The sequence below is a fragment of the Cervus elaphus genome, chromosome 12 (genome assembly GCF_910594005.1).
Source record: "Cervus elaphus chromosome 12, mCerEla1.1, whole genome shotgun sequence".
Taxonomy (NCBI): domain Eukaryota; kingdom Metazoa; phylum Chordata; class Mammalia; order Artiodactyla; family Cervidae; genus Cervus; species Cervus elaphus.
Genome location: NC_057826.1, coordinates 60,830,994 through 60,846,571, shown reverse-complemented (window position 1 = coordinate 60,846,571; position 15,578 = coordinate 60,830,994). Strand labels below are relative to the sequence as shown.

General features: G+C 36.7%; 1 protein-coding gene across 2 annotated transcripts in view; it reads right to left on the bottom strand.

Moving 5' to 3' along the window:
* MDGA2 (MAM domain containing glycosylphosphatidylinositol anchor 2) overlaps positions 1–15,578 on the bottom strand; it is an 867,711-nt gene that overhangs the window by 240,372 nt on the left and 611,761 nt on the right. The window lies entirely within an intron of this gene.

The window sequence follows — 15,578 nt, the reverse complement described above, 5'->3', positions numbered from 1 at the left end:
TAAGAATTCAGTTACTCCACATCACTTCATATTCATGAGGCACTTTCATATTGAAGAAAAATGTTTTTTCAAAAAAGTGTCTATGATAGCTCTGTTCCACCATACATAGATGTCTTCAGTAGAAACCATGTACTGGCTATCTCATGCAGATGGCCAAAAGAACCTCTTGGCAGATGGCTTGCAAAACATGCTGTGTTTGTATCCTAACCGCAGTGCCTTCCGGGTCTAAGGTCATTGCTGTTCTCACAGCCTGTGTCAGCAATCATGACTACCGGAAACTTCCAGAAGAGCACCTGTTGTTTTTTTTAAGGGCTTCAGTTCCAAACTTTGAATGATCCTGTGGTATTCAGTTTGTAATACAGCTTGTTTTTTTTTTTAATTGCAATAATACTCTTATGTACACATTTTTCTCTTTTCCAATACCCTATCCATGCCCCTCTCCAACATCATCATGCCTACACGATGAAATGGAGCATATGCACTGAAGTAGTGTTCATTCTCTTTTACCATTAAACCTAAATATATGATGACACTGGCAAAAATGTTGTGAATTTAGAGGACCTGCAGATATTGGAGGCCTACTAATTGCATCCTGGGTAGACTTTTCTGAGTTTAACTTGATTTTCCTCAGTTCAAAAAAGGCCAGGAAATACCATGGATTTGGAACTATTTGAGAATACACTAGAAATTAATTCATTTTTAAATCATAAAGAGATATTTTAATTTTCTTTACTTTTCAGCCTCAAGTATTTTCATCTGCTTTCTTGTTTGTATCTTAATAAGAAGATAAATGAATATCACAAAAGGTATTTGTATGTCTTTTCTTAATTCAAGAAATATTTATGGGGCTCATATTCAGAACTAGGCACTGGCAAGATCCTTATAATATGAGGTGAACAAAACAGACATAACTTTGATCATTACATATGGCAAACTGTGTATTCATAATTTATAGTTCAATCTATCTAACCTGTACATATGATACTTATGTCTAAAAAGATATGAAATGTTTAGTGAGTTTAAAGAAGTCTGAACTGCAGAGGAGAATCCTCCAAAATATTGTTTAGAAAATGCACAAGGCTTCAGTCTTAACAAAATCACCAGAAGACAAATATTTAAGTCAGGTTCTTATATTGCTGTTCGTTACATCTTCCAAATGCAACTGATGAACCTTATTTATTCCAACCATAACTTTATCAGTACATGACTCTAGGATGGAATCAGGAGCAATTATGTAATTCATTATGTAGAGTCACATATATATATTTTAGTAAGGAACTGAAGCATGTGACTTTATATTACATCTAGAAAGGGAAATGTGTTAAAAAATCTCCACATCTGGCTACTTACATTTGATATGAAATACTGTGCACATATAATTCAAATATAGTTGAAGTTCTACAGCACAAACAAAACTATAAGATCACAGAATGTCATTTTCTTATATTTAATAGACCTAAAACATAGTATGTCAAGGGGCATTTACTTTCATTAGCACTCACAACATTTAAACCAAAGTTTCCTTTCATTTGGTAAGAATTTTCCTTATCCTGGTTCTATAGAGAAATAATAAACCTACATTTAAAAAGATGAAACAGATAATACATAATTTTCAAAGATAAAAAATTATATACATATTAATAAGTTCATATGGAGGTACATTTTGGATAAATTCCACTCCAAAGTTTTAAATTGGTTATCATATACAAACACCACACAAAAAAAAAACCCTGATGTTTCAATGATTAAAATTTATTGATGAGGTAGCTATTGTTTTCTAGCTCTGTTCTCTGTACAGTGACATATTGAAGGGATACTGATGTTGAGAGAACTGCAAACTCAGACAAATAAGATTTAAACTACTAAACAATTCAAAAGCCACTGATAAAAAACCAAGATATCAATATCTATATTATATATCCTGGACTGTTTTATTCATGAGAAAGAACTTTTAAAATTCAAAGTAAAAATATTAAAGATTATAAATTTAATAATCAATTCATAAATAAAATTAAATATGATATGCAATTATATTTTTAATAGAAAGCAATATGACCAAGTAGACTTTAAGACGGAACTCCTTGCCACAAATATTTGTTGATCTCAGTATCAGACAATTCTACTATTTGGCCAAAGTCAATCATATTAGTCTCTCAAATGATAGACTCTGAGAGGGACAAGAGGGACAAGTCAGTGTGGCAATGAGCAAATGGTGAGGAATATCAGAATAAGTAGCGTGGGTCAACTGACTGGGGAGCTAGCTCTTTGAGTTTGTTTTATATTACTCCTTAACAAAATAACTGGTTTTACATACAGAAAAGAAATGTTCTAAAGGAAAAAAAAAAAAGTGTGTGTGTGTGTCTGTATGTGTGTAGCCATCTGACAAATTTACTTAATTTTGTAACTTACTTTAGGTGCTCAGAAAACTAAGAGCATAGCTCTGTTAACTAGGCACAGGTACATTAAGAACTTGAAACCCCATTCCAGTTTTTCATTTCTATGTGGTCCAATATGGGCAATCTAATTTTTACGGGTCAAGTGTATCATTTATAAAAAATAGGAGGTGATAGTATTAGACTCCCTCTGAGACCCATTGTGAGAAATAGCTTATTAACAATAGTGTAGATCTTTGAAAATATAAAGTGTTTAATATAGCTAATCAACTGGGAAACAGGTTTCTTCATTTATAATTAAACACTCTTTTTCAGTGAACAATTTATAGTAGTTCATGCAATGTTAATTTAAAGTCATTTCCTGCTACCAGTTAAGATTTCAAATACTTAAAATCAATCTGCGATTAGTACCAGAATATAACAGGGCTGCAATAGACATAACAAGACTCTGTAGAACTAAAGAAACTCTATGGAGAAAGAGAGGAGAAATCCCTTTCCCCAAATGCAATTTCATAGCCTGAATATAGAAAATCCCCTAACACCAGCTTCAGAGAACATTAGATTTAGCTTAATGTATCATAAATTGTGATGGATGAACCTCAAAAGGTACTTGTTTAGTCTGGCAATGCATGTAAAAGAACTGGCATCAAGCTGAGCCTCTGTTCTGGATAATCAGCTTAGAAACACTGCAATATAGCCCACAGCCCCCTTTCATAACATTGTGAGAACTGAATACAATTGGCCCACATTCACTTTCCAGATATTACTTGCCAGGACATTCCAATTGCACTCACTGAAGCCCTCTACTTTGAGATTTACAAAGGTACTTTCTGAATAGAATGAAACCAGTGTTTAAATGAAAGCCCACTGCAAAGATCTGGGTATGGCTTGCTGCTGAACTTGTCCTAGAGAGAAAAGTGGATTTTTGCTTGTGGATGACTAAAGTCCCAAGGCAGACTTCAATTATTTAAAATTAGATTACTTCTTGAGTTTATCCTTGAGCTAAAGACCAGTGGCTTTGGAGAAGTCTAGGCTCATGGCTTCCAGGAATACAATATGCATATAAAGACAATGGGGGCACTGTGGGATATCTTGTCTAGAGTTATAGATTTAAAATGATGAAATGCACTAATTGTTTGTCATATGTTCCAAGAATTATACAATGCATATTAGTACATATTAAAATTTGTACTTGAACAAAAAAAGAACATTAAATAACATTTTTAAAATGTTTTAAATATTAATGAGAAAGCATCTCTGGAGAGAAGAAACATCAGTTATCAACTTCTGAACATCTGCTAAGAATCTGTTTCAGAAGGATGGTAAGACACAGACTGAGCACTGACCATCATTCCAAGTAGATAAATGAGCTAAAAACCTCTAAATACATCACTTATTATCATCTCAGTAGGATTCTAGTCAACATGAAACACTGACAAATGTTGCTAAGAAGAATGGATCTAGAGATAATTAATAGTGTAATCAGAAAAATAAAAAATGATCTTCTATTCATGTATTCTCTGTAAAGGATAATGAATATATTTGAGTGAAAAAGGTACTTGCTAGTCCCACACGATGCTAGCTAAATAAAGAACTGGAAACATATTACATCAGCAAAGAAAGAAAGTGAAAGTGAAGTCGAGTGACTTTTGCGACCCTGTGGACTGTAGCCCACCAGGTTCCTCGGTCCATGGGATTCTCCAGGGAAGAATACTGGAGTGGATTACCATTTCCTTCTCCAGGGGATCTTCCCAGCCCAGGGATTGAACCCCGGTCTCCGGCATTGGAGGCAGACGCTTTAACCTCTGAGCCGCCAGGGAAGCCCAAAGCAATCTGTAATAGTAAATGAGAGTAGATACAATCTGTCTTGGGGATTTCCCAGGTGGCGCTAGTGGTAAAGAATCCATCTGCTGATGCAGGAGATGTAGAAGATGTGGGTTCGATCCCTGGGTTGGGAAGATCCCCTAGAGGAAAGTATGGCAACCCACTCCAGTATTCTTGCCTGCAGAATCCCATGGACAGGGGAACCTGGCGGGCTACAGTTCATACGGTAGCAAAGAGTCAGACATGACTGAAGCAACCTAACACACACACATGAATTATCTGTCTTAATATAGTTAAATGCCTACCTGTCTTCTTAAAGAGATTGTGAACACCTGGGGACTGGGCCCATGCCTAACCCCCGCTTTGTGTCCCCAATCCAGAACCTGGTTCCTTGGTTCCTTGTTAAAGTTAGTATTTAACAGTTTTCATTAAAACAGATTAAAGTTGACTTAATTGTCAACTTTATAGCCTTAACTTTACAGATTCCAATTGTTTCCATTCAGTCTGATCTGTCTGTGTTAACTTTGTTCCTGCTTGGTAGTCTTATGTCCTAAGATGCAAAGGGGAAACAGGATAGAGAAAATAAAATTCTCACTATCTTCTGGGATTCAAGGGTTTTGTTTAGGGAACAAAATATATTTGATGAGATAACAGTATTAATGTACAGAAAACTCAGGAGACCTCATTCTATCACACTTACTGAATAGCTAACTTTGTGTCCTATTCATACAACGGTACAAGAAAATCAGCTGCAAACACGGTATCAGTTACTCATCCCTACTTTGTAAAGGAGACGGAATTTCATGCAAAAGGGCTTGTTCATATGATTTCGAAAAAGGTTAATAAAAATCACGTTAAAAAAGAACAAAAAGAGAACAAATGAAATTTGAGGATTGACTATGATAGTAAAATTTTTGCTTTTCCACAGAGCTTTGAACATATTAATGTGCACATTAAAATATTCTTTTTGTTCATTCGTAAAGTCGTGTCAGACTCTTTGCCACCCACGGACTCAGCTAACCAGGCTCCTCTGTTTTCCACTGTCTCCCGAGTTTGCTCAAATTCCTGTCTATTAAGTCAGTGACACTATCTAACCATCTCATCTGCTGCTGCCCTCTTCTCCTTTTGCCTTCAATTTCCCAACATCAGGGTCTTTTCCAATGAGTTGGTTCATTGCATCAGGTGACCAAAGATTTGAATCTTCACCATCAGTCTTTCTAAAGAATATTCAGGGTTGATTTCCTTTAGGATTGACTGGCTTGACCTCCATGCTGTCTAAGGGCGTCTCAAGAGTCTTCTCCAGCACCACAGTTCAAAAGCATCAATTCGTCGGCGCCCAGCCTTCTTTATTGTCCACCTTTCACATCTGTACATGACTACTGGAAAAACCACAACTTTGACTATGTGGACCTTTGTCAGCAAACTGACGTCTCTGCTTTTTAATACACTGTCTAGATTTGTCATACCTTTCTTCTAAGGAGCGAGCATCTTTTAATTTCACGGCTGCAGTCACCATCCACAGTGATTTTGGAGCCCAAGAAAATAAAGTCTGTCACAGCTTCCACTTTTTCCCTTCCTACTTGCTATGAAGTGACGGGACCAGATATCATGATTTTCATTTTTTGAATGCTGAGTTTCAAGCCAGTTTTCTCACTCTCCTCTTTCACCCTCATCAAGAAGCTCTTCAAGGTTCCACTTTCTGCCATTAAAGCAGTATTGTTTGCTTATCTGAGGTTGTTGATATTTCTCCTGACAACCTGGATTCCAGTTTGTGATTCCTCCAGCCTGACCTTTCACATGATGTACTCTGCATATAAGTTAAATAAACAATGTGACATATATAGCCTTGATGTACTCCTTTTCCAATTTTGTACCAGTCAGTTCTTCCATGTCTGGTTCTAGCTGTTGCTTCCTGACTAACACACAGGTTTCTTAGGAGGCAGGGAAAGTGGTATTCCCATCTTTTGAAGAATTTTCCACTGTTTGCTGTCATCCACACAGTCAAAGGCTTTAGTGTAATTCGTGAAGCAGAAGTAGATGTTTTCCTGAATTTGCTTTGCTTTTTCTGTGATCTAACAGATGTTGGCAATTTGATCTCTGCTTGCTCTTTTTTTAAATCCAGCGTATACATCTGGAAGTTCTTGGTTCACATACTGTTGAAACTTAGCTTGAAGGATTTTGAGCATCACCTTGCTAGCATGTGAAATGAGCACAATTGTACTGCAATTTGAACATTCTTTGGCATTTCCCTTCTTTGGGATTGGAATGAAAACTGACCTTCTTCAGTTCCGTGGCCACTGCTGAGTTTTCCAAATTTGTTGACATCCTGAGTGCAGAACTTTAACAGAAGCGATCTTTTTGGCTTTTAAAAAGTCCAAGTCTATCACACTCACTAGCTTTGTTTGTAGTAATGCTTCCTAAAGCCTGCTTGACTTCACACTTTTCTGGCTCTAAGAGAATGACCACACAGTGGTGGTTATCTACGTCATTAAGAGCTTTTTGTATAGTTCTTATGTGTTTTCTTGCCACCTCTTTTTAATCTCTTCTTTTTCTGTTAGTTCCTTACCATTTCTGTCCTTTATTGTGCCCATCGTTGCAGGAAATGTTCCCTTCATATTGCTTTGTTGAAGACATCTCAAGTCTCTCCCATTCTATTGTTTTCTTCTGTTTCTTTGCCATGTTCATTTAAGCAGCCTTCTTACCTCTCCTCACTATTCTCTAGAACTTTGCATTCAGTTGGGTATATCTTTCCATTTCTCCCTTGTCTGTTTCTCTACTTTCCTCAGCTATTTGTAAGACAACCACTTACCCTCTTCGATTTCCGTTTCTTTGGGAGGGATTTGGTCACTGCCTCCTGTACAATGTTGTAAACTTCCATCCATAGTTCTTCAGGCTTTCTGTTACCAGATCTAATCCCCTGAATCTATTCATTACCTCCACCGTTTAATCACAAATGATTTGATTTAGGTCATACCCAGAAGGCTTAGTGGTTTTCTCTACTTTCTTCAGCTTAGGCCTGAACTTTGCAATAAGGAGCTCATGATTTGGGCCACAGTCAGCTCCAGATATTCTTTTCACTGACTATAGAGTTACTTCATCTTTGGCTGCAAAGAGCATGGTGGTGGTTTGGTCGCTAAGTCGTGTCCGGCTCTTGTGACCCCATGGACTGTAGCCTGTCAGTCTCCTCTGTCCGTGGGATTTTCCAGGCAAGCATAATCAATCTGATTTTGGTATTGACCATTTGATGATGTGCGTGTATAGAGTCATCTCTTGGGTTGATGAAAAAAGGTGTTTTCTATGACCAGTGTGTCTTCTTGACAAAACTGTTAGCCTTTGCCCTGCTTCATTTTGTATTCTAAGGCCAAACTTGCCTGTTATTTTCGGTATCTCTTGTGTCTCTACTTTTGCATTCCAATCTCCTATGATAAAATACTCATCTTATTTTATTTTATTATTATTATTATTTATTTTTGGTGTTAGTTATAACAGGTACTGTAGGTCTTCATAGAACCAATCAACTTCAGCTTCTTCGGCACTAGTGGTTGGGAAATAGACTTGGATTACCCCTGTCATAATGTTCATGGGGGTCTCATGGCAAGAATACTGGAGTGCATTGCCATTTCCTTCTCCAGTGTACCACGTTTTGTCAGAACTCTTCACTATGACCTATCACGGCAAGGCTCATAGCTTCATTGAGTTACACAAGCCCCTTTACCATGAAAAGACTGTGATCCATGAAGGGGAAATATTTCTAGAGGGGTTAATAATATTAATAAAAATCCTTTACTGGTGGAACATCTTATCTTTTAGGACTAGTATCTCACAGGATAAAGTAAGAGAATCTATTATCTGATGAAAACCATTAAAGCGACTCTAACATTAGACTCCATTGTTGTTATAGGCATTTCCATTATAAGCACAACAAAATGATAGACACAATACAATTCTCTTGTAAAAATAAAATTTATAATTAGAAAAAAAAACAAAGGAAAAGGTAAATATCTTGATTTGTTTAAGTTGTGTCTAATGACACAATGAATTGCAAAACACACTTCAGAGCCATGTAATAAAGTATCTGCACTAACACTAGTGTGGTTCTTTCTTTTCCCAAGCCACCAGGACTTCTTCAAACTGAATTATCAGTTTGTTCCTATCTTGGAAATGCACATTTTGAAATATCCAACTGTCATGAAAAAGGAATGAAATGTGTTAGCGTCTGTATAAGTTGCAATTATCGATACAAGCTAAAATACAGTCTTGCTCAGTTGCTTGAGGAAAACATAATAACATATATTTATTTATATCTTATGTTTATATAAAAAGTAAAGTGTTATTATGACATGTATTAAAACTTCTAGAAGATGGATAGGAGGAAGAAGTTCTTTTTCTGTTTTTTTTATGTACTATTTGCTATTCTTATACTCATTTCTTTTATATAAATATTGCCAATCTATAGTCTGAATGAAAGCTTATTAATAATGCAAGAACAAAAAAAAATCATTACATCCATTTCCAAAAAGTAGTTTAAAATAGCACCCTTGATAATTTGAATGCAGAATTAAATGCTGAAAGGAAATTGGTCGTTCTATTTAATTATGAAGTATCAAGGCTCTATTTACTTTGTGAATTTACTCAAAGCTAATTACTGCAGTTAGTCATTCAAATTGTTTAAGCAAAGTATGGTTGAATTTTTAATTCTCTTTTAAATGTCCTTGCTCAGAATAACTGCAGGTAAGTATTTTGAGTAGAAATTAAAGTAAAAAAAATCTTTTAGGGGTCATAAATTTTGCTTTTAGATATAAGCCCTTCCTTGAGAGGAGAAAAGAAAGTGGATTAAAACAATATTACTATCATCACTAGTATTTTTCCATTCTTACCATTTTAGCCCTATCTTAAGGAGAAATATATATTAGCTATAAAGTTATCAAAGTGTCCATATAATGTCATAAGTAGAGACAAATAATTTCATAGTATTGTTGCTTTTCAGTCACTCAGTTGAGTCTGACACTTTGCAATATCAAAGACTGCAGCACGCCAGGCTGCCCTGTCCTTCACCATCTCCCAGAGCTTACTCAGACTCATGTCCATTGAGTCGATAATACCACCCAACCATCTCATCTTCTTTCACCCCTTCTCCTCCTGCCTTCAATCTTTCTCAGCATCAGGGTCTTTTCCAACGAGTTGGCTCTTCACATGAGGTGACCAAAGTATTGGAGCTTCAGTATCAGCATCAGTTGCTCCAATGAATATACAGGATTGGTTTCTTTTAGAATTGACTGATTTGATCTCCTTGCAGTCCAAGGGACTCTCAGGAGTCTTCTCTAACATTACAGGTCAAAGCAGCAATTCTTTGGTGCTCAGTTTTCTTTATGGTCCAATTCTCACATCCATACAGGACTACTGGAAAAGCCATATCTTTGACAATATGGACATTTGTCAGCAAAGTAATGTCTCTGCTTTCTAATACGCTGTCTAGGTTTGTCATAGTTTTTCTTCCAAGGACCATGTGTCTTAATTTCATGGCTGCAGTCACCACCTGCAGTGATTTTGGAGTCCAAGAAAAGAAAATCTGTTTCTGTTTCCATTGTTTCCCATCTATTTGTCATGAAGTGATGGGACTGGAAACCATGATCTTAGTTTTTTGAATGCTGAGTTTTAAGCCAACTTTTTCACTCTCTTCTTTCACCTTCATCAAGAGGCTCTTTAGTTCTTCTTCACTTTCTGCCATAAGGGTGGTGTCACCTTCATATGTGATATTATTGATATTTCTCCTAGCAATCTTGATTTCAGCTGATGTTTCATCCAGCCCGGCATTCTGCATGATTTACTCAGCATATAGGGATCCCCTGGTGGCTCAAATGGTAAAGAATCCTCCTGCAATGCAGGAGAACTGGGTTAGACCCCTGGGTTGGGAAGATCCCCTGGAGAAGAGAATGGTTACCCACCCCCATATTCTGGCCTGGGGAATTCCATGGACAGAGGAGCCTGGCATGCTACAATCCATGGGGTTGCAAAGAGTAAAAAACAACTGAGAGACTTTCACTTTACTTCTTACTCTTCAGTTCAGGTTCAGTTCAGTTGCTCATTCGTGTCCAACTCTTTGCAACCCCATGGACTGCAGCACGCCAGGCCTTCCTGTCCATCACCAACTCCCAGAGTTTAATCAAACTCATTGCCCATTGAGTCAGTGATGCCATCCATCCTCTGTTGTCCCCTTCTCCTCCTGCCTTCAATCTTTCCCAGCATCAGGGTCTTTTCAAATGAGTCAGCTCTTCACATAAGGTGGCCAAAATATTGGAGTTTCAGCTTTAACATCAGTCCTTCCAATGAATATTCAAGACTTGATTTCCTTTAGGATGGATGGTTGGATCTACATAAGTTAAATAAGCAGGGTGAAAATATACAGACTTGATGTACTCCTTTCACAATTTTGAACCAGTCTGTGGTTCCATGTCTGGTTCTGACTATTGCTTCTTGACCACAGGTTTCACAGGAGGCAGGTAAGGTTGTGTGGTATTCACATCTCTTTAAGACTTTCCCACAGTTTTTTTTGTGATCCACAAAGTCAAAGGCTTTAGTGTATTCAGTGAAGCAGATGTTTTTCTGGAATATTCTTGCTTTTTCTATGATCCAATGCATGTTGGCAATTTGATGTCTGGTTCCTCTGCCTTTTCTAAATCCATCTTGAACATCTGTAAGTTCCAATTACATACTGTTGAATTCTAGCTTGGATAATTTGAGCATTACTTTGCTAGCATGTGAAATGAGTGCAATTGTGTGGTAGTTTGAACATTCTTTGTCATTTCATAGTATGGCTACTATATATATGGTATTTGACACAGTATAATATCTTACACTAGTTATTTGAATAGGAGAATATTAATGAGCCCAATTTACACATCCTATGTCATTAAAAATTAGTAGGTATTTTGAATTCACATTTTCTATCAAACTAAATATACCCATTCACTATGAGAAGAGTGAATCTAAGATGAGTTATACTTTTATTAATTTTGAAAAACAGGACCAGAAACAGCCATAACATGAACTGCAACTTAGAAAGACCTGTGCTAACTTTTGAAGTCTTTGAGAAAATAGCACATCCTTAATATTTATGGAATTAATCATGTAGTAGTGAAAACTGGAAGAAAATAATGAGATTAATAAACTAAAAAAAAATTACTTTTTTGCTTTCCTTACTTTCTGTCTCATAAGCTGTGTACTCTCTCCTTTCCAGAAGGGTCCTGCCCACTCACCAATATTTCTCCCCATACCCTGATGCCAGGTTATACGCTTTCTTCTGAAATTTCAATACTTTCTCTTTCATATTGTTAGGTAGTTAGAATAGGGAAAAGGAGTCCAGACTGGTGGTGGATAAAAGAAAAGGGAGGGAAAAGCCCGCGAAAATAGAACAAAGGAAGGCCCAAGGACCTGAGTGAGGACCTCAGGTAGAACAAACAGCACTCCTGGCTAGCCCAATTTACAGAGGGCAGGCCCAGGGGAGGAAAATGCATATAAAAAGAGGAGCCAAAGTGTCAGGGCTCTCTCATCTCTTTGCGTCTTTTGGGTTAGCATGCCTTCATGCCTCGAGGATGTATTTTCCTTTTATTTTATAAATAAAACTGAGCTGTAACACGGAGCTGTAACACTGATCTGTCCGAGAGCTATAACACGGTCTATCTGAGAGCTGTGACACTCCGAGGGCTTTAACGTCTTGCTTCAAATTTTTGTTGTGAGGAGATAGAACCGAGGAGATTACACTCCCCTGACAATATGAGGTTTAATCTTAGAGTAGAAAGTTGTTTAGATCACATCGAAACTTAGAAGATATTCCTAAAATGAATAATCTTACAAATTATTTGTTTCAATATTCTTAAAAAAAAATAATGAAACATCGTCTCCTTGTGTCAAAATGCACTCATTCCTGTGGGCTGTTCACACACTGATTTTCACTGGTGCTATTCTGACACTGAAGTCTCAAAGGTTACCAATAACCTCTTATTCAATTAATACAAAGATATCTTCCAGTTTTTCTCCATGTTTTTGTATCACTTGTATTTTGTACTTCATATCACTTTACATTACTTATTCTTTCTTCCTTCTTGAAAATTCTTTCTACAGACTTCTATGACTAGGGAAATATAATATTTAGAAAATAAATAAATCATTTGACTTTGCACACATGCATCACAATTTTCATGAACCATGTCCTAGTTCTCTAGTTCATTTGAATTTTATCTTTTGAACAGTTTTTGTAAAGCTAGTCTTTGTTGAGAAAGAAAGGATTTTTATAAACTACTTTGTCATAATTGCAGACCACAATATTTTTATTTAATTTTCTACCTTTTAATTTGCTGCCCACGTTTAGGCATACGAGATTGTCATTTGTTTTGTTTCTTGACACACAAAAGATTGCAACAAGATCCACACACCTTCCATTTAAATTATGATAATTATTTAATCATTTGAATCTATTCTTTCATTTTTAATAGTAAACAGCAAGGTGACTAACCTAAATATATTGAATGATCAGATGAAAGTTACCTGTATTTACTATGAATTTGTAAATATTATCTTAAATTGTAACCTGTCTTGTGAGAATCTGAAATGTCAACACCATTGACAAAGCCAACTAAACATTCCCCCCAGTGTGACTAAACATTAGACATGTTTTGTCCTGACTCTAGGCCCCAGTCTTCCTTTTCCTCTGAGAGCATTGACCTTTAGAAAACTTCCAGTGGTAGAGCAACTTTTCTGCTCCTTTGAGATGCAAATTTTATAAGCCAGAAATGGCTTTTTCAAGGAGCTAGGAGCCATCCATTCAAAAAGGACTAACCTCAGAGACACTGTGGGTTCAGTTACACAGCACCACTATAAAGCAAAGATTGATAAATGGACTCACAAATTTTTCAGTTTTCCAGTGCATATAAAAGTTATGTTTACACTATGCTATAGTCTAGTATGGCACCCCACTCCAGTACTCTTGCCTGGAAAATCCCATGGACGGAGGAGCCTGGTAGGCTGCAGTCCATGGGGTCGCGAAGAGTCAGACATGACTGAACAACTTCCCTTTCACTTTTCACTTTCATGCATTGGAGAAGGAAATGGCAACCCACTCCAGTGTTCTTGCCCAGAGAATCCCAGGGATGGGGTCGCACAGAGTCGGACACGACTGAAGTGACTTAGCAGTATAGTCTAGTAAGTGTGCAATTTAGCATTATGTCTAAGAAAGCAAAATACATACCTTAATTAAAGAATACTTTATTGCTAAAAAATGCCAATCAAAAAAAATAAAAAATGCTAATCATCACCATAGCTTTCAGCAAGTCCCAACTTTTTTGCAATAGTAACATCACAGATCAACATAACAAATATAATAATAATGAAAAAGTTTTAAATATTATGAGAATTGCAAAACTGACACAAGAGACATAAAGTGAGCAAATGTTGCTGGGAAAAAAAAAAAAGCCCCAATAGACTTGCTCAATGCAGGATTGACATAAACCTCCAATGCAGGATTGATACAAACCTCCAATTTGTGAAAAAAAAAAAAAAAAAAAAAACCTGAGAAGCACAATAAAGCACAATGAGGTATGCCTGTAATCATCAGAAGAGATAGCACTTCTAGCTCCCAGTTTCTAAAGAGGGTAGGAGCCTAAGTTTGAAAATGATAAGACAACTTGGCAAGCGCAGATGGCTTAATCACATTGACCAACTTCCCCTCTAAAGTTATGCATGAGACAAGTGCTCGGGCCTGGTGCACTGGGAAGACCCAGAGGAATCTGGTGGAGAGGGAGGTGGGAGGGGGGACCGGGATGGGGAATACGTGCAAATCTATGGCTGATTCATATCAATGTATGACAAAACCCACTGAAATGTTGTGAAGTAATTAGCCTCCAACTAATAAAAAAAATTAAAAAATAAATAAATAAATAAAGTCTTCAGTACTTTTCCGGTAGCTCATCCCTGCATTTAAAAACCCTCTTTTGTTTCAGCATAGTTACCTTTTATCTCTCCCCTCTTTTGCAACAGCCTTGACTCCTTTGCAACAGTCTTAATATTGCTGTCTTTGGTAATTTATAAAGTGTCTGATGTAATTTTTCTTTTACATCATCGTGGTCTTTTATACTACACTCCTGTGCATTACTGAAGTAGATAAAGCATTACAGGCAGCATCTTTACCAGCTGAGCTATCAGGGAAGCCCTGAAAACTGAATAAGCCTAGGAAATCCATTGCTATAAAGTTTCAAATGAAAAGAAAATAATGTTTATGTTCACAACACACACATTGTAGTAGATTGTTCAAAGATGAAACAAGTATATCACATGAGTAAAAGTATATCTGAGAGTTAGGGAGGTTAATTTAATCCCTTTATAAAGCTGTGTTTCCTCCAATGTGGCAAGCCCTAGTTAATACTTAATGCCCTATGGGTCTAGGATTTCTGATAATAAGCCACAGGACAAGACTGGATTTGTGAGTAACCAAAAGATGACAGAACTGCTGAAATGAAGTCTGAAGAGATTGACTCTAAAACTAAAACTTTAATATATATATTATAAAGAGAAATGTGTAATATTTCTCTTTTAAAAAGTACACCCTACCTTGCTCTAGATGTCTTTAAAGCAAACTTTAGCAATATATGTTATAATTTTCCTTTCCTCTTTTTAATGAGAAAATTGTGGCAAATAAGAAAATGATGGTGGTATAGAAATGTTTTTATATCCTATAAAATTCTATTTGGGCTATAAATTGGCTCTAACCTTTATAGGAACAAAGGCAAAGAGGAAAACACTAATTTCATGTTTCATTGTATCTATTAGATCAAAATACCCCAATTCCTAACAAACAAACAACAAACAGAAAATATTCTTGGTCCAGAGATCTGAGTAGAATTTATCTTATGAATCTGCATAAGTGAAATACACAACAAGCAGCATTATAACCACATCCTTAAGATAATCATAACAATGTAATTTACTGAACTCATTGTCGATCTGTCCCTCAATTACAGGATTGTTAATTACATCATTTTATTCTGGAACCAAGGGCTTCCCAGGTGGTGCTAGTGGTAAAGAACCCGCTTGCCAATGCAGGAGACATAAGAGACGCAGGTTCAATCCCTGAGTCGGGAAGACCCCTTGGACGAGGGCATGTTGACCCACTCCAGTATTCTTGCCTGGACAATCCCCATGGACAGAGGAGCCTGGCAGGCCACAGTCCGTAGGGTTGCAAAGAGTTGGATATGACTGAAGCAACTTAGCAATCATGCATTCTGGAACCAAAGGAGTATGACCCAGGTACACAGGTGTTAGTCTCAATTCAAAGATAAATCCAGATAGTATTCAGTAAGTATTATGCAA